This window comes from Ictidomys tridecemlineatus, chromosome 15 (assembly GCF_052094955.1).
Source record: "Ictidomys tridecemlineatus isolate mIctTri1 chromosome 15, mIctTri1.hap1, whole genome shotgun sequence".
NCBI lineage: Eukaryota > Metazoa > Chordata > Mammalia > Rodentia > Sciuridae > Ictidomys > Ictidomys tridecemlineatus.
In genome coordinates this window covers 12,385,636-12,405,539 of record NC_135491.1, presented here as the reverse complement: position 1 = coordinate 12,405,539, position 19,904 = coordinate 12,385,636, and the positions used below count along the sequence as shown (strand labels likewise).

At 43.2% G+C, this 19,904-nt stretch overlaps 1 long non-coding RNA gene across 1 annotated transcript; it reads right to left on the bottom strand.

Annotated features, from left to right (window-relative positions):
* Positions 1-3,349: 3,349 nt before the first annotated feature.
* LOC144370800 (uncharacterized) lies at positions 3,350-17,042 on the bottom strand. Its single transcript, XR_013430760.1, has 3 exons — positions 16,825-17,042; positions 10,205-10,281; positions 3,350-4,171 (listed from the first exon to the last, which is right to left on the bottom strand). It is a non-coding gene; the product is annotated as an uncharacterized LOC144370800 (long non-coding RNA).
* Between the last annotated feature and the right edge of the window lie 2,862 nt (positions 17,043-19,904).

Genomic DNA, 19,904 nt, shown 5'->3' with positions numbered 1-19,904 from the left:
AGATCTCCCCGCCTCTTCCTTAGGGGCAAGTGACACTCACCATCTAGGCATCTCCAGGTGAATCAGAGATGGAATACAACTGTCACTCACAAGGCGCTCCACAAACGGGGTCATATAGAAATCTCTCCAGCATCTTCCATCTCTTCATTGCCAGTGCTTTTCTTCTGCCTTCTTACAGAGCCAACCTCGATAACTTTCATTTATTGACTCCACTAGGTATTAACTTATTCTCTCATTCCCATCACTTGTGATCAGCTGAAAGGTGCATGCTCTTTCTCTTCCCCCATGCCATTTCTCCATCCCCAAGACTGCTGGAGGCAACACAAAATCAGTATCCACCTCCTGGCCAAATTCAAAGGAATTCTCACCGTCCTCACATTTCATTTTTATATCCTCTAACACCACTGATGACCCTTTTTCTTCTGGGCATTCTTCCATCCCCCACCTCTGTGGCACCCCTCTTCCACACTAGAATTAGTCCTCCGACCTTTATGTTTGTCTCCATGCAACCTCTCCTCAGCTGCAAAGAGCTCTGGGCAACAGCTCCTACATTTATGTCTCTGGCCCCTGCTTCCCAGAACTGACAGCACTCACATCCAAATATCTTCTGAACTAGTCTTTGTTGAGACTGGCTGTCCTCCTCAACACACTCATCTCTGCCAGTGATACCACCAAAGTTCCCTGCTCTGTCATTTCCCAGACTCAATACATCATCAAAGTCTGTTGTTTTGTTTTGTTTTGGGGGAGGCTGTACAAGGGATTGAACCCAGGGATACTTTCTCACTGAGCCACATCCCCAGCCCTTTTTATTTTTTATTTTAAGACGGGGTCTCACTAAGCTGCAGATGGCCTCCAATTTGCTCTCCTCCTAATCTTGGCCTCCCAAGCACCTGGGATTACAGGCTTGCACCATCACGCTAGGCCTGTTAATTTGGTTTTGTTTGTTTGTTTGTTTAAGAGAGAGAGAGAGAGAGAGAGAGAGAGAGAGAGAGAGAGAGAATTTTCTAATATTTATTTTTTAGGGTTTTTTTGGCAGACACAACATCTTTATTTATATGTGGTGCTGAGGATCAAACCCAGCACTGCATGCATACCAGGCAAGCGCACTACCACTTGAGCCATATCCCCAGCCCGCCTGTTAATTCTTTTTAACATCTTTCAGTCATGTGATTCTCTCCATTCCCACAAACCCAACTGACCTGACACTTCAACAACTGCGCCAAGTACTGCTTGACTTATTTCCTGAAATCTTCCTTGCATATTACTGCCTCATTACCTTTCTAAAAAGTCGTTCATTCTCCTCCTCAAGAATCTACAGCAGGGCAGGTGTGATTGCCTGTTATCCCAGGGAGCCGGGAGGTTGAGGCAGAAGAATCACAAGTTTGAGGCCAGCCTCAGCAACTTAACCAGACCCTATCTCAAAGTAAAAAGGACTGTTGGATGTAGCTCAGTGGTGCTGTGCTTGCATAGTATGCTCAAGGCACTGGGTTTGGTCTCCAGTACCATTAGATCAGTTCAATATTTTTCTCTTACCAATCTTTCTTACCATCTTCATGACCTTTCCCCAGCATAATTCCTCCATTCTAATTAGAAGCATGTCTCCACACATCCTTGCCCATCTATCCAATGTATGCTAATTCTTAGTCCCAATGTTCTGCCTAAAAATGCATTCCAAACAGGGTGATCTCTCCATTATCTGCCCTGCGGTTACCCTCCCCCTTCATCACAAGCAACCTCTAACCTCATGGAGGACAAAGACTGCAGCATAAATGTGTGAATCTAAGGCAAAGGACACTGCTACATGTGGCTGAGGATCTTTTCCTAATGAGCAATTTATGTGATGATGAGAGATACAGAAATGAGGAAGTCGGTGTCCCTGCTTCCAGGAACATAAAGCCTAAAACAGAAAATAGACATGGGGGGGTGGGTTGTAGCTCAGTAGTAGACCGCTGGCCTAGATGCTTGAGGCACAAAGTTCAATTCTCAGCACTGCATATAAATAAATAAAGATCCATTGACAACTGAAAAAATATTTTAAAAAAAAGAAAATAAGGACTGGGGTTCTGGCTCAGCATTAGAGCGCTTGCTTAACATGTGCAAGACACTGGGTTCAATCCTCAGCACCACATAAAAATAAATAAATAAAATAAAGGAATTGTGTCCAACTACAACTAAAAAATTGTTTAAAAAGGTAAAATAGAGATGGAAAAAAATAATATTAATATAAAAATGAAAGGGATACATGCCTCAGGAAGACAGACATCCAATGGAAAATACGACCCCACACTGGAATCACTGGAAAGTTTGTTAAAGGAATACTGATGCTCAGACACCACACAGATTTAGGAGTGGGACCCAGGTGTTGGTAATTTTTAAACCTTCTGCATGCTACTGATGCATGGCCAGGATGGAGAACCACTGCTGTCATAGATAGGAGCTGGGTCTACACTGATGGGTTTTAGCTAAGGTTACACAGAGTTGCCCAGGGAATTTTTTCAACATACGGAACCCTCTCCGTCCCTGGAGAAGCAGGTACAGTATGCCCGGGCTTGTGTATTTTTAAAAACTCCCAAGTGATTCTCCCGTACATTCCTTATTAGAAAACAGTGACCTGGGGCATGGGTAGGATTGAAAAGATGAAAAAGGAGTTGGAAGAACATTGGATGTGCTGGGTATGAGGTGAATAATCTATTCTGCAAGGTGCAGAGAGAAACACAGGAAGAAATTGCTGGTGATGGCTAAACTTTTAAAGATGGGTGATCCTGCTTCTTTTGCATCAAGACAGCTGGGTTGATGTCTGGTCAGTAGAACATTTCAGCAAGAGCAACCCCAGCCCTGTGTGGAACTAGGGGCTGTTTTGAACCCAGGCGGTGCTGTATGAGGTACAAATTAATGAACAGGAGAAGATTAGTACAGAAAAAAAGTTAAAACATGGCATTCTGAGAATGTTTGATTGCAAGCACCGATCTCCCGTGGAAATGATGGTGCTGACTTTCAGTGGTATATCAGGCAGGTACACAGAGACGCTAAGATGGCGAGAAAATCCCAAAACATCTCACAGAATGCTGAATCGGAGAAGTAGTTGATTAAAACCTGACCCATCACACCTGCAACGTGGATGTTGATGAATACTAATGAAGTGATGAATTGTCCCTGGCTCTAGTCACTTCAGTCTGAATGACATGCCCATTCAGAAAGACCAGTTTGCTGTAAAGTTCACAGGATAGAACAATTTCTAACTAGTACCACAAAGTTTCCTTTTTCTGTTATATGAAAACCTGGTGATAAGAAAAACATCCAAGAAAGGCAGACATGAAGAGAAAGCATACAGTTTGGGACTATTTCTTTTCTTTTTTTTTTTAATTCATAGCTAAACCATGAACTAATAGGTTTTTTAACAGAAAGTTCTTGACTTTCACATAATTAACCTTGTAATCAAATTATTCATGAGCACCTTTAATCACCTCTTTGGATTTAAGATACATAATTGTAATTAAAACTGAGAAAAAGTTTTAATGTACCAAAGATTTATGAATGAATTTAGTGATATTTTTATAGAGAGGTGTCTGTTTGGTCATTGAGCACCATAAGTGGTTAGTAGCCAAGTCATGGAAAATTTAGTCCTAATGTAACAGTAGAGAAAGGTGGGGTGGGATATTGAAAATGAAAGGAGAACATAATACAACAATAAAGTTTTCATTAATCCCCACCCCCCCCCAAAAAAAAAAGACTTGACAATCCCAAGTGTCATGAGGAGAGGAATAACCAGAATGCTTATAGATTGCTGACGGAGATCCACAATGGCACAGTCCCTCAGAGAAATGGCTTGATGGTCCTTATAAAATTTTGACACACTCTATAACCCAGCGATCCCACTCCTACATATTTACCTGAGAGAAATGACAATGTATAGCCGTGAAGAACCACACATGAATGTTCACAACAGCATTTTTCATAATGACCGCAAAGTGGAAATAATTCAAATGACCATCAGCAAATGAATAATAAGCAAATTGTGTGTGTCCATGGGACAAGATTTACTACTCTTCTGCAACTGAAGTGTTCAAACTTGTAAGAAATGGACGAATCTTGCTGGGAGTGGTGGTGCATGCCTGGGATTGCTTGAGACCAGGAGTCCAAGGATGTTCTGAGTGACATAGTGAGATCCTGTCTTAGAAGGAAAAAAAAAAAAGCAAAACAAAGGATGAATCTTTAAAATATCATGCTGTAGCCAGGTGTGGTGGCACACTCCTGTAAACCCAGCAGGTCAGGAGATTGAGGCAGGAGGATCACAAGTTCAAGGCTACCTCAGGAATTTAGCAAGGCCCTAAGCAATTTAGCAAGATTTTGTTTGTTTGTTTGTTTGTTGTACTTGGGATTGAACCCAGGGGCATTTAACCACATTGAACCACATCCGCAGCCCTTTTTATTTTTGAGACAAGATCTCACTAAATCAACTATCATGCTGTGCAAAGTCAAACAGACACAAAGGAGCATGTATTATATACCAGTTAAATGATGCCTGCCAAGAATAGGCACTTTTAACTAATGGTGCTAAGAATTCATTCAAGATGGGGGAATTAATTGTAAAGCCATTCAAAGGAATTCAGGGATGGCAGAATTGTTCTACATCACAATTCAGGTGTGATTGCATGGGTGTACACATTTACCAAAATCAAATTGTAAAGTTCAAGAGTGTAGCTCAGCATCATGAAAAAAAAAATTTATACTTAAGGTCTGTATGCATTTCAATATATTCTACTTTTTGCCTCAATTTTTTTTTGTAAGGGTGCATGTACTGGGGATTTAACCTAGGAGCATTTAACCACTGAGCCACAATCCCATTTTTTGAAATGGTCTTGCTAAATTGCTTATGGTCTCACTAAATTGCTCAGGCTGGCTATGAACTTTCAATCCTCCTGTGCTGGAATTATAGATCTGCACCACACCAGGCTAATTCTTACCTTAATTTTTAAAAGTAAAATTAGATGTGGCTAATTCAATCTATCAGTACAAAGCACCAATATTCATATTCTATTGCTGCCTTACAAATTACCATGAACTCAGTAGTTTAAAACAACACTTGTTTATTAGTTCACAGAGCTGAGCTCCTTGCAGTCACAGGTTGAGGTCTTCATTGACCTACTAACAACAAGGACCACTCTCAGAAACTAGAGGATGTTCCAAGGTCCCAGCCCCATGACCGCCCCATTTCAGCAACAGAGAGTCTCCCACTCACACTTCTAAAGTCCATGATTTCTCTTTCTGAAACCAGCCAGAGAAAACTCTTTGCTTTTAAAAGATTCATGGGATTAGATTAGGTCCACTCAGATAATCTCCTTGATTAACTCAAAATCAATTGATTTGTATCTTTAATTATATCTTCAAAATCCTGCTTGCCAAAACTGAGCATGGTGGTGCACACCTTTCATCCCAGCAGCTTGGGAGGTTGAGGGAGGAGGATTGTGACTTCAAAGCCAGCCTAAACAATTTAATGAGGCCCTAAGCAACTCAGCAAGACCCTATCTCTAAATAATATATATATATAAAGAGCTGGGGATGTGGCTCAGAGGTTAAGCGCCCCTGGGTTCAATCCAAGGTACCAAAAGAAATTTTTTTAAATCCTGAGTGCCACACAAAGTAACCATCATGGATGGGAGGTGATAACTCATCATATTCTCCATTCCAGGAGAGGCTGGGGGCCATCTTAGAATTCTTTGTGCCACATCACCACATGAAGCTGTCCCTGCTCCTAAGGATCTTCCCCAAAGAGATCCCTGAGAGACCCTGAAGGGACCCCTGTTGTGCAGGGGGCCAAAGAAGCCAAGCATGATCAGTCCAACTTATAGTGAGACAAGAGACTGTGATTAGTCTGTTCTCGATGCCATAACAGAGTACGGCACACTGGGCGACTTTGACAACGGAAATTTGTGTGTGTGTGCAGTGCTGGGGTCAATCTCAGGGTCTCTTGCATGCTAGGTAAGCACTCGACCACTGAGCTATACTCCCAGCCCTAACCATGAAAATTTATTTCTCACAATTCTGGAGATCCAAGATATCAATGTGTCAACAGATTTAATTTCTTTTGTATTTTTTAATTTAAATTAAATTTCTTTTTAACTGATATATAAACATTGCTCAAATTATACATGCATACATTGTGTAAAGTTTAAATCAGTGACACATTCTTCTCCTCAAATATTTGTCTTTTTTTTTTTTTTTTTTTGTACAAGGGATTGAACCCAGGGGCACTTACGCACTGAGCCACATCCCCAGCCCTTATTTATTTTTTATTTAGAGACAGGGTCTCCCTGAGTTGCTCAGGTCCTTGATAAATAGCTGAAGCTGGCTTTGAAGTCATGATCCTCCTGCCTCAGCCTCCTGAGCTGCTGGGATTACAGGTGTGTGCCACTGTACCCAGCAACATTTGTCACTTCTTTTTGGTTGTAAACACTCAAAATCCTTTATTCTAGCTTTTTAAAATGTTGTCATCACCTACAGTCATCTTAGCAACACTTCTTATCAGGTTTCTTCTGAGGCCCTTCTCCTTGGCTTGCAGGTGGCTGCCTGGCTGTCCTCACAGGGTCCTTTCCCTGTGCATTTACATCACTGGTGTCGCCTTTCCTTATGAGGATACCTGGCAGGTAGGATTAGGGCCCACCCTAATGGCCTGATTTTACTCATCACCTTTAACGGCCTTATCTTCAAATGCAGCCACATTCTGGGTTCTGACCTAAGACTTTGGGAAGCATACAATTCAGCCCATCACAGGAACCCAGAACAGAAAGCAGAAACAAGAAAGCAAGGCTCCTTTGCTCCCAGCCTGTAAACGTCTGAGCCACAGACACACTGCAGACCTCAAGCCTTCAGCAATATTCACAGACACAGATGGTAGCTGGCATTTAAGTCAACCCCTAAAAAACGAAAGTTACCGGAGGTTGAAAGGCGTCCCAAGAAACCAAACAAAACCCAGCCAGGATCTTTTAAAGACTCCTGATGTTTTATTCATTCAACAAACACCTCTGAAGAACTCACTCTATGTCAAACACTAAACTAGGTATTGTGAAAAGCGATCCTGATTCAAACAACCTTGTTATTTGAAAGAGAAGAAGAAAGGAAGTAACTGAAGAACAAAGAAGAAAAAGAAGAGGAAAGGAAGAACGAGTATAAAATAATTTCAGAAATTTGATCATCGGTCGCATATTTCTTGATATTATTTTTCAATGTGATAATGTTTTAGTTTTTTGTCTTGTTTTGTTTCGTACCAGTGATTGAACACAGGGGCACTTACAAACCGAGCCATATTCTCAGCCTCTTTTTATTTTTTATTTTGAGACAGAGTCTCACTGAGTTGCTTAGGGCCTTGCTACATTGCTGAGGCCAACCTCGAACTGGTGATTCTCCTGCCTCAGCCTCCTGAGTAGCTGGAATTATAGGTGAGCACCACACTTGGCATGGTTATGGTTTCTAAAAGAGCCCTTATGTTTTAGGAGCATCCTGAAATATTTATAGATAAAATAATTTGATGTCTAGGATTTCTTACAAAATAATCCATGTTTGGGGAGGGGGGACATACAGTCGGAGTATAGATGAAACAAGACTGGCCTGGAAGGATAATCACTGGAGTTGGGCAATGAGTACGTGTAAGTTTATTATACCATTGTCTCTACTTTTATAACTACTTGAAAATTTCCAAGAAAATTAAAAAGTCCTTGTTCTCTAAAAGCTTTCCACAGGAATCAGCTAGCCCAGTAAATAGAATCTCATGCAGTTGTTCTATCCACAGGTTCTAGGCAAGCTCCAAGGACAGAGAGTGCCAGAGATGGGCTGAGGGAGTCCGAGGTGTCACAGGAAAGACCCCTTTGACCAGTCTTTAAAGAAGAATATCCCAGGGCAGACAAGCAGGTAGGAAGGCATGCAGGAGAGACATGGCCAAGCTTCCCACTCACTCTGGATGACTCTGGATGACTTAGGCAAGAGCAAAGGTTTCTGCAGTCTAACCACCTGCTGTTCCAAAATCCCAGCGCCCCTGGGGTGACCTCAGGCAGGCTCTGAGTCTCGGCTTCTTTATCTACAGAACAGGGATTATATCAATACATACAGTTGGTGTCAGGAGCAAAGAAATTAATCCATGTGTAAACACTTAGAAGATACTAGGTGAGCCGGGCACACCTGTGATCCCAACGGCTCAGGAGGATCACAACTTCAAGACCAGCCTCATCGACTTAAGGAGGCCCTAAGCAACTTAGTAAGACCCTGTCTCAAAAAATATAAAGGGATGGGAATGCAGCTCAGTGGCAAAGTGTCTCTGAGTTCAATCCCCAATACCAAAAAGAAACAAATTAAAAAAAAAAAAAAAACAGACTGATGAACAATAAATGTTAGCCATTAGCCATGGTAGGAGTTGTGACCCATAATACTCTACCACACACATTTTGAAAATCGCAACGAATTGTTTGTTACCTCTGTCCTTTTGGTTAAGACTGTTAACTTGTAGACCTGTGTTTTTATAGCACCAGAATCCAGCCCCAGGCCATGCCCCTAATAGCCTTTGATCAGGTAACTAACTCTTCCTTCAGGTGGCAGAAAGGGACCACCAACAGCCTCTGTCTGCCCCCCTCCTTATTTCCCTGTGTTACACCTTCCATTTCTGCAGTTCTTGGCCTCCTTCCTTCTGTCCACTTACTCTGCACCGGGAATGTCCATTCACTAACTGTGCATTCCGCCACTGCCTCTCCCTGTCCCCACAGGGACAATATTGCCTAAACAACCTTATTGTTCAATTAATGAAGGCAGAAGGGAGGCCAAATTTCTAGCCCATTGGTCTCCTACCCGTTTGTGAAAAGTAGAAATCTGGAAAAGACAAAAGCAGGTAAGCTGGTAGGCACAGAATGAAGCCCTCCAAGGTAGCCCGAGCCCTGAGGAAATCCTGTAGACACATTTGAACATCAGCTAATGCCTCTGTCTGGTGTTCTGGGAGCTCAGAAACAGCTAGAAAGCAGAAGGAGGCATGGTGGGAAGGGGCCCAGCTTCCTACAGGTTTTTTGCTTTGCAAACTTCAGACATCCTCATTTTCCCCCAAGAGCAGACTCAAGGAGGAAGACACCCGACCACAGACCGCCACCAACTCCAAAAATAAAGTAGGAAGGCCAGCAGCAGGTTCTTCTGTGTACCCAGTGCCCTCTGCCCTGAGCCACGGTGTAGGGCTGGACCATGATCCTGGTCTCCCCGGGAGTGGCAATTACTGGTTGATCATTAACCGACTCCCCAGGCGCAGAAGGAAATGGAGAATGCTCAAGTCCCTCTTCCCCGGGCCATTCCGGGCCATTCCCCCCAAGTTTCCTCTGGGAAGACAATTAAGGCTAGGTCTGCAGTCCCAGACGTAAGGGTTCTATACTGTGAAGAAGGTGGAGAAGGAGAAGGAAGAGAAATGGAGCCCTGGAGAGAGTACACTGAAAAAGGCAGCTGGATCCTGCTCTATTTAAAGGTCAAAGTCTCACAAAGCAGCACCCAGGCTCTGAGGGATGAGAGTCCTCTGGATCCCAGTGGGCTCCAGAGGGAAAGCTGAAGTCCTAGTGTGTGGTGAAAGTGGCTTCCTCGTAGGGCTCAGACTGATTTGTTGTTGTTATTTTAGAGTTTGCATGTGTGTGTGTGTGGGTGGGTGTGTGTGTGTGGGTGTGTGTGTGTGGGTGTGTGTGTGTGTGTGTTGCCAGGGGTGGAACCCAGGGCCCTGCATGTAGTAAGCAAGTGCTCTCCCACCCAGCCACACCCCCAGCCCCTCAGATTGATTTTCAAAGTAACTCTATATAATAAGTAACCAAAATATTTTGAGTAGTAACCAAAATTTTTTTTAGAATAAGTGTATATTATTTCAAGGACAACCATTTTAAGGGTGCCCGTGTTGATCTGAATATGATATACTTGCTAAAAGAATCCTCTATCTATAATTGACAGGAGACCCATAACTTTATCATGTTAATTTACATGAGACTGAAGAACAGTCCAATATTAGAGGGAGACTGAGGAAGCCAAGCCCCACCCACCCACCCCACCCCACCCCACCCCACCCCCCACCCCGTAGGAGCTTTCCTGGGTCACTGGTTGGCCAGCTCTACCAGGTGCAAGGGAGCGGGGAGGGTAGGAATGGGTGGAAACAGGTACTGAATTCTCCCGCTTCTGTTAAACCCAGGAAGAGTGCTGTTACCTTTATCACCATTGAAGAATCAAGCTTTGCTCATCTGTTTACTTTTCGTTGGGCAGAGAAACTTGACTCATGCGATTCTGCAAAGAACCAATTGTAAAATTGCTTACGACTAAATTAACATCTTATTGCTTCCTGTGTTTGTGAGCTTATTCTCCAAAATTGAGCACTCTCTGTTCACAAGAATCTTAAAGACTCTCAATGATCTAGTAATTCCTTTCCTAGGTATATACCCAAGAAACATGAAAACATATGTTCACATAAAAACGTGTACACAAGCAGAGCACAGTGGTACACACTTGTAAACCCAGCAACTCGGAGGCTGAGGCAGAAGGATCACAAATTCAAGGCCAGCCTCAGTGAGGCCCTAAGCAACTTAGCGAGACCCTGTCTCAAAACAAAAAATAAAAATAAAAAGAGCTGCAGATGTGGCTCATGGTTAGGCACTCCTGGGTTCAATCCTTGGTGCCAAAAACAAACAAATACTTGTAAACTTGTATACAAATGCTCATAAACAGCTTTATTTGATTATTTATAATAGTCAATAGCCAGAAGTAGAAACAACTCATATGTCTATCAACAGGTGAATGGAAAAACAAAATAGGTATTATCCATACAATGGGATATTATTGGGCAATAAAAATAATTGAAGTTGGGGCTGAGGATGTGGCTCAAGTGGTAGCGCGCTCGCCTGGCATGCGTGCAACCCGGGTTCGATCCTCAGCACCACATACCAACAAAGATGTTGTGTCCGCTGATAACTAAAATATTTTTAAAAAATTCTCTCTCTTTCTCTCTCTCTCTCTCTCTTTAAAAAAAAAATAATTGAAGTACTGATACATGAAACAAGAGGGGTGGACCTTGAAAACATCACTCTGAGTGAGAGGACCCAGGCACAAAGACCACGTAGCCTAGGATGCCATTTATATGAAATATCCAGAATAGACAAACCCTTAGGGACAGAAAGCAGATCAGCGATTCCCAGGAGCTGGAGAGCAGGGCGGGGTGAGTAGAATGAGCAACAATTACTAATGGGTATGAGGTTTCTCACTGATGTGATGGAAATGTCCTAAACTTGATTGTAGTGATAGTTGCATTATCCAATGAATATACTAAAAAGCATCCGATTATACACTCTAAGTGGGTGAATAGTTTGGCATATGAATTATATCTCAATAAAGCTGTTAAAAAAAATAATAATCTAAAAGTCTGTCAAAGGGCGGTGCCAACTGGCTAGGGTTCAGATTGAGCTGCAATATCCCAACAGCCCATGAAGACCCCTAGCAAGCCTGTAAAACTGCAAACACTCTGAATTCAGATCAACTTAAGGGCTAAGGCTGTGGCTCAGTGGCAGGGTGCTTACCTAACATGTGTGAGGCACTGGGTTTGATCCTCAGCACCACATAAAAATAAAGGCATTCTGTCCATCTACTACAAAAAAAAATTAATTAACTTAAAAAACACGATTACCATCAAGTCCTGGGAACTTGTTTCTGCTCCTTCCTGACCAGCTTTGTACCTTTTGTTCAACTGATTTAATGGGAAACATGACCAAAGCAATGACAGGGCTCACTCATGATATCACAAACACTGTGATAGTCTGTCCTGGGCCCCGGGAGTCGACAATGAGATGGGGAGTCCCTGACCGTGAGAGGCTTCCTGTCTCCACCAGGCAGTGTTGAGGGGGCACGGTGACTGCTAGCCCGTGCTGGGTACTTCAGAAGCCTGACCCAGGATTGGGTGTTAGCGTGGGATCACAGAAACAAGGCCTGAAGGTCATCAAAATAAAGATAAGGGAGCAAAGAGGCAAGACAGGAGCATCCCAGACACACAGAGTAGGCACAAAGGCCCAGACACAGGACAAAACAAGAACATGTAAGGGATCAAAGTAGTTTGGATATGGCTAGAGCACCAGGGTGGGACAGGGAAGGATTGCCCTAGATGAAGCTGGAGGAGACTGAGTTCTTGTAAATCTACTGTAACATGGGGAAAAAAAAAAAAAACAACCTTGGGAGTCATGCTGAAGAGATCAAAGTGCATCCTAAGGGTAATAGAAAACCACTAAAGAGCTGTAATTGTTATTACAATATGACCTGAATTTTGTTTTATAAGACTATTCTGGAGCCTGATGCAGTGGGGCACACCTGTAATCTCAGCAACTCAGGAGGCTGAGACAGGAGGATTGCAAGTTCAAGGCCAGCTTCAACAATTTAGTGAGGTTATAGCAACTTAAAGAGACCCTGTCTCAAAATAAGAAATAAAAAGGGCTGGGGCTATAGCTCTGTAGATAAACATCCCTGGGTTCAATTCCCAGTACCCAAAAAATAATACATACTAGTCTGGCTGTACTGTGAACAGTGTATTGGAGGGACGTGAAATTAGACTGTGGGCAAGGAAGGAAGCCAGAAATGAGATCACTGACTGTTGCAGGGATCTAGAGAAGGAAATATTGACTTAGTAGCATGAATGAGGTCAGAGTAAAGGGGAGTTCAGGTTGGAGAGATATTTAGGATGAAGTATCATCAAGACAGGCTGATTGACAATGTGGAAGTGATGAGGGGAGGGCTCAAGGCTAGGTTTCTTGGGAGGATCACTATAAGTCCCCAACCGCTGAGATGAAAACATTCTTAGAAGGAATCAGGTTTGGAGTAAGATACGTTTACTTTTGAGAGATGTTGCATACTCAAAAGCAAATGTCCAAAAGAAAATTGAGATATATATATATCAACTCAAGAGAACTGAGCCATTCATCACATATTGATTAAAAATTGAAGCCATAGCTGGCGCGTGGTGCTCACCTAAAATCCCAGTAGCTTGGGAGGCTGAGGCAGGAGGATCGTGAGTTCAAAGCCAGCCTCAGCAATTTAGCAAGGCCCTAAGCAACTCAGTGAGACCCTGTCTCTAAATAAAATACAAAAAAAGGGCTGGGGTGTGGCTCAGTGGTTGAGCATCCCTGAGTTCAGTCCCTGACCAAAAAAAAGAAGAAAGGGCTGGGGACAGGGCTCAGTGGAGGAAAGCACTCCCGGGTTCAATCCCTGGGGTGGGGGGAATGAAGATTGAAGCCACCGAAGTCTCAGTGAGCATTTGGAACAGAAAGAAAACATAGAACAGAACCCAACAGACCACTGACATCTAATAATGGAAACATCAGAGAAGGTAGCAAAGGAAAGAAGTAGCTATAGAGGTAGAAGAAGAGCCGACAGTGAGGGCCACCGCAGCCACCAGCGTGAAGCAAGGGACACTGTGTAAAGAACTCTGTGACATCAAGTGAAAGAGGGTGAGAAGAGTTCGTGGTATTTTGCAACATCTTTATCACTTGTGATGTCGGTAAGGCAGTTTGGGTTGCACTTAGAAAAAAAAATCTACTGCAGATAAGAGAGAAATAAATGCTGAGGGTCTCAGACTATAAACTCTTTTTTTTTTTTTTTTTTTTGAGGGGAGGTAACAAGGATTGAACCCAGGGGTGTTTCATCACTGAGCCACATCTCCAGCCCTCTTAATTTTTGTTTTGAGACAGGGTTTTGCTAAGTTGCTGAGGCCGGCTTTGAACTTGGGATGCTGCTTCCTCAGCCTCCTGAGTCACTGGGATTACAGGCGTGCACCACTGCATCCAGCAAAACCACTGATTTTGAAAGCATGGAAAATCGGGCCTTCCATGAGGAACGAGGCAGGCCCTGGTCAGACCACAGTGCAGCACCAAGGGCAGCCACTAGGTCCCATGTGCCTGAAATCTAGGGAAAACGGAGAAGAGCTCAGATTTTAAAAGGGCTCCAGGGATGCAAAGGCATCAAAGGCTAGCATCAGCTGGGCAAGGTGGCATGGGCCTATAATCCCAGGGGCTCGGGAGGCTGAGGCAGGAGGATTGCGAGTTCAAAGCCAGCCTCAGCAACTTAGCAAGGCTGTCTCTGAGTAAAATATTTAAAAAGAGGCTGGGATGTGGCTCAGTGGTTAAGTGCCTCTGAATTCCATCCCCAGGTCAAAAAAAAAGTAAGTTTAGTTTTTAAATTGTGTTCTAGGTTAAAACAGTGGCTGGGAATGTTTCTAAAATCCAGAACATACATGTTTAGTCAGAGTTCTCCAGAGAGGCAGAACCATAGCGTGGGGGGCAGGTCGTGGGGGTGGGGTACCCGGATAAAAAGAGGGTTGTTGTAAGGAATTATCTCACAAAAGCACAGAGGCAACACGTCTCAAAATCATCCCTGTGAGTCAGCAAACTGGAGGCCTAGGAGTGCCGGAAGTATAATTTGAGTCTGGAGGCCACAGGCTCAAGGAAGGGCTGGTGTTTCCGCTGCAGGAAACACCAGGAAGCAGACACATCTCAAATCAAAGGCAGCCAGGCAGAGAAACCCTCATTCAGGGACCAGCCCTTTTGTTCTCTTCATGCCTTCAACACTCAGAGCAATCTATTTTTTTTTTAATCATGCAGGGATATTGATTTTATTTTATTTTTTTTCATTTTTTATTTTTTTGGCAGTACTAGGAATTGAGCCCAGGGCCTCATGCATGTCAGGTGGACCATCTAACAATGCGCTTCATTCCCAACCTTCTTTATTTAATTTTTTTTTTTTTTTTTTAGTTGTGGATGGACACAATATCTTTATTTTAAAATTTTTTTTAATTTTTTTTTGAGAGAGAGAGGACAGAGAGAGAGAGAGAGAGAGAGAGAGAGAGAGAGAGAGAGAATTTTTAATATTTATTTTTTAGTTCTCGGCGGACACAACATCTTTGTTGGTATGTGGTGCTGAGGATCGAACCCGGGCCGCACACATGCGAGACGATTGCGCTACCGCCTGAGCCACATTCCCAGCCCAATATCTTTATTTTATTTATTTATTTTTATGTGGTGCTGAGGATTAAACCCAGTGCTTCACACATGCTAGACAAGCAAGCTACCACTAAGCCACAACCCCAGCCCCTCTTAATTTTGAGACAGGGTCTCACTAAATTGTGGAGACTGGCCTTCAACTTGGGATCCTCCTATCTCAGGCTCCTGAGTAGTTGGGATTACAGGCATGCACCATCATACCTGGGAAGAACAATCTCCTTTACTTGGTATACCCATTTAAATGTTAATCTCATCCAACCTTCCTCACAAAAATACTCAAAATATATTTACCAAGGATCCCATAGCCCAGTTGACACATAAAAAAACAAGGCACTGGGCTGTGGTTGTGGCTCAGAGGAAAAGTGCTTGTCTAGCATGCTGAGACCCTGGGTTCGATCCTCAGCACCATATAATAAAGGTACTGTGTCCACTTACAACTAAAAAATAAAAAATGGCACTAAAAGTTAGTAATATCGTTCATCCAGATCATTCATTCAACACTGACCAGGCCCTAGGCTAGTTGCTATGGGACCCCCACAGCTGAATTATATGAATCCTTCCTTCTTATGGGAATAGGAGTCCATTTATAATGCTAAGTAGAGGAGAATAAGATCCATCAAATTACGTTATGTGCTTATGCAAGTATGACATAACAAATCCCACTATTATGTATAATTATAATGTAGGAATAAAAAAATACTAGGCAGATAGCATCAGTACCCTGAGGGGTATAAGCACTGAGCTGTGTGGAGTAGGGAGAGATCACTTCTTCCACAGGGTTTTCATGAGGAGTGGCACTTCAGCAAGAAGTTGAATGATGGCAACAACTGGCATAATAGAGGAAGGCATTCCTGACGAAGAAATTTTTAAAAGACAGAGAATCAGAAAAAAAAAAAAAAAGTGTACTGTGTTTCACTGCCTTTTAAAGTGGATTGGGAGGAATGAGAGTCATTTGTATTCAGAACTTCCTCATTCCACAAAGGGTCTTTCTAAGAACCTATAATCTGCATCCAGAACCTCTCTGAAATGGTTTCAGTTCAACGGGTAAATATTTCTATGAAGTAATTTACTTCCCTATGGGTGTGGCAAGGCACACCTGTAATCTCAGCCACTCAGGAGGCTAAGGCAGGAGGATCCCCATTTTGAGGCCACCCCCAACAACTTAGTGAGGCCCTAAGCAACTTAGCAAGACCCTGTCTCAACAAGATAAAAAACTAAAACAGCTGGGGATGTGGCTCAGAGGTGAAGCACCCTTTGGTACCAAAAACAAAACAAAAAAAAAAGAGTGAAGTCATCAAAAGGGTCACAGATGGCCACAGCCTCTGCCACCTGGGTTTTAGCATCTATCTTCCTACCACCACAGTCACGTAGGCCTTTGTAAGGATGAGTCTTCTCTGCGGAGCTCAGCCAAGATGACTGTCATTTTTCTCAGTAGAAAACACAACAACAGGAACAACAACAAAAAAAGAAATACCCAAAAGAATTTTTTTGAAGTGACAGAAATTTTTAAGTAACAATAATTGACCTCTAACCTTGTGTCTGGATCTGAACTTGCTTGGATTCCAGATTCAGCTCCTGGGGCTCCTTATCTCCTCCCAACAGGTTTGACCTAATTTACTGATTTACTTTCCACTCCCACTCACTAGGCCCCAGGCAACCATGTTTGTAAACTCAGGTGTGAGGGACTGAGGCCAGGGGGGGGGGGGGGGTGCCCTTCCCTTTCTGCTTTCTAAATTCCTGAACTTTAGCCTGATCCCACTTCTCAAGCAAAAATGAACTTTATTTTTAGAACACACACCTGCACCACAGGAGCTCTTCAGGAACTCCCTCAGAGCCCAACTGCCACCACCGGCTTTGGCAAGCCTCTCAACCCCCACTCCTCCTGCTCTTGAGGCTGATTGGCTGGGTCATGTGGGCGGAGCCAAAAGAGTCCCCCCAATGAGCAACTCCGTGGTCTGAAAGGGCAGGGAAACAGCCCAATGAGCACCACCGCAGAGGAGCCAATCAGCTGGAAGTTTGCTGGGGCCATGGTGAGCCAATCAGCTGGAAGTTTGCTGGGGCCGCTTTCGCTGTGGCTCTCAACAGGGGTGCCCTTCCTTTTCCGCTTTATAAATTCCTGAACTTTAGCCTGATCCCAGCATACCCTGCAGCAGCCCCACCTAGAGACTGCTCCAATTTTGAGACCCTGGAATTTCTTCTGCTGTCTAACCCAGGCCTGCTAAGCAAGTGCTCACCACTAAATGCTCCCCCAGACCCAGTCTGTCTTTTTATCTCACTTTGCTGGAATATGCATTCATCTTGGCCCAACCTTTGTCAAAGATGGTTCTACCTCTTAGGGTTTCTTAATGGTTTTTTACCAAAAAAACAACATCCGGCCTCTAACAGCAGGTGCTCCTCATGGACAGAACAATAGAAAACAGTTTATTTTCCATTTCAAAACCCCTTACCCAGCCCCTAAGCTGGGCGTAGGACAAATCATCATTAAGGACTTTTGGGAAAGGATTTGGCAATATTGATAAGAGCCCAAGTAACTCCATCTATTAGCTTTCAGAATATTACAATAGGGAAATAACTAGAAATGCAAAACAAATTTAATACAAAAACACGTTCATCACGACAATGTTTACAAGAGGAAAAAAGAGGAAACAACCCAGATACCCAACAATAGGGAAATTATTTATTAAGCCATGAGTCACCTATTATAGATTAAGCATCTCTTATCCAAAAAATGGAAACCTGATATGCTCCAAAAGGTGGACAGATAACAGACAAAATGCAGGTGCCCAACAGTCTATTCACCATAAAGGCCATCTCAGCCCTCTTCAGCTGCATGCCCAGATACCCCCTGCCCCTGCCCACAAAAGGTAATAAAATCACACACCTGAGAAGCAACAGCAGGCACCCCATGGTGCCCAACGTGGGACCAGGCCCTACCTACTGCTTCTTTGCTTATTCTCTGCAAGACGCCATTTCAAAATACTTTTAAAAAGGACTAGGGATGTAACTCAGTGGTAACAATTTCTTACTCCTTGACAAACTGTTCGGCTCATCCTCCAGTTGAAATTCTCACCAAAAAATAATGTTTATGACATACTTTCCCCAGATGTGACTTTATTAATTCAGCCACTTGACCAGAACATCCTTAAATCAATGAAGAATAAATAGAGGGAAGGGCATACCCCAAGGTAACTTCCCATCCCATGTCCTAAATTTCAATAAAAATGAATTCATGAATTCATACACTCAGAAAAAGAATAAATATAAAATATTTTCTTGCTGGGTGCAACGGCACATGCCTATAATCCCAGTGGCTGGGGAGGCTGAGGCAGGAGGATCTCAGGTTCAAAGCCAGCCTCAGCAACTTATTTCAAGGCCCTGAGCAATTTAGTAAGACTGTCTGTAAAAGATGAGGGCATGGGAAGCTAGGGATGTGACTTAGTGGTTAATGGGCCCTGGGTGTCTAATCCCCAGTACCAAAAACAAACAGAGTTTCTCCAGCAGCATGCTAGCCTCAGTGAACACAATATAAGCTGTATTGTCAATCCTTGGAACACAGCAGTGTCTGCCTGGCCTGACCTCTGGCCTGCAATTGCATTGAAATCCTTGTTTGAAGGATTTCGTATGTCGTAAGAAAAAATGATGTCTGACCTCCTTATCCATGAAAACATATACCTTCAAAGTCTGTCTGTAAGCTAGAAGAAGAGGATAAATACATTTTTAACATCAATGATGAGGCTCCTGGGTTGGAGACACAGTCTAGTGTTGGAGCAGTTACTGAGCATGTGTGAGGCACTGGGTTCTATCCCCAGCACAGTGAATAAACATAATAACAACAATAAAGAATCTCCAGCTGTTCATTCATTGACCCGTGATGAAATAGCCAAAATGGGTTTTTTTGATTTGTTACTGGGATTGAACTCAGGGGTGCTTAACTGCTAAGCAACATCCCCAGCCCCCTCTCTTTATTTATTTTATTTTATTTTTTGTCACAGATGGATTCAATACCTTTATTTATTTATTTATTTTTATGTGGTGCTGAGAATCAAACCCCATGCCTCACACATGCTAGGCAAGCGCTCTGCCACTGAGCCACTGCCCCACCCCTTCTAAGCCCTTTTTTACATTTTATTTAGACAGGGCCTTGCTGAGCTGCCAAGGCTGGCCTCAAACTTGTGATCCTCCGGCCTCGCCTCCACAGCTGCTGGAATTACAGGAGTGTACCACCACGCCCAGCTCCAAAGTGGCTCTGAATCAAAGTGATTGTGATAACAGTGACAATGATAATAATTGTTAACACTGCAGGAAAAGTGGCTATAAATGACGTGGTGGAATGTGTGACCAGCTTACTAAAGGACTAGTGGAGCATACATCCGTGACAGAACAAGTAACCGTGTCAGTTTACAGAAATCAAAGAGACACCTCTTTCCCAGGGATGGGGATTGAACCCAAGGCCTCGTGCATGCTAGAGAAGCACTCTACCACTGAGCTACATCCCCTTAAGAAGGCTTGTTAGACAAAAAAAAAAAAAAGTTGTTGTTGAATGATAGAGGTGACTCTGGAGGAAACACTTTAAAAAACCACCTGGCAGATTTTTCCTCGTCTCTAGAGCACTTCTTGGTCCCTCAACTTCTTCCAATAATACAGTCTCTCCTGTATCTTTTTAAAATGTCACACCTATAGTCTCAGCTACTTGGGAGGCTGAGGCAGGAGGATCCCAAGTTTTTTTTTTTCTTATGTGTTCTAATTAGTTATACATGACCGTAGAATGCTTTTGGACACATCACACATAAATGGAGTATAACTTCTCATTCTCTGGTTGTATATGATGTTGTATATGACTACACCTTTGTGTAGTCATGGATGCACATAGGGTAATAA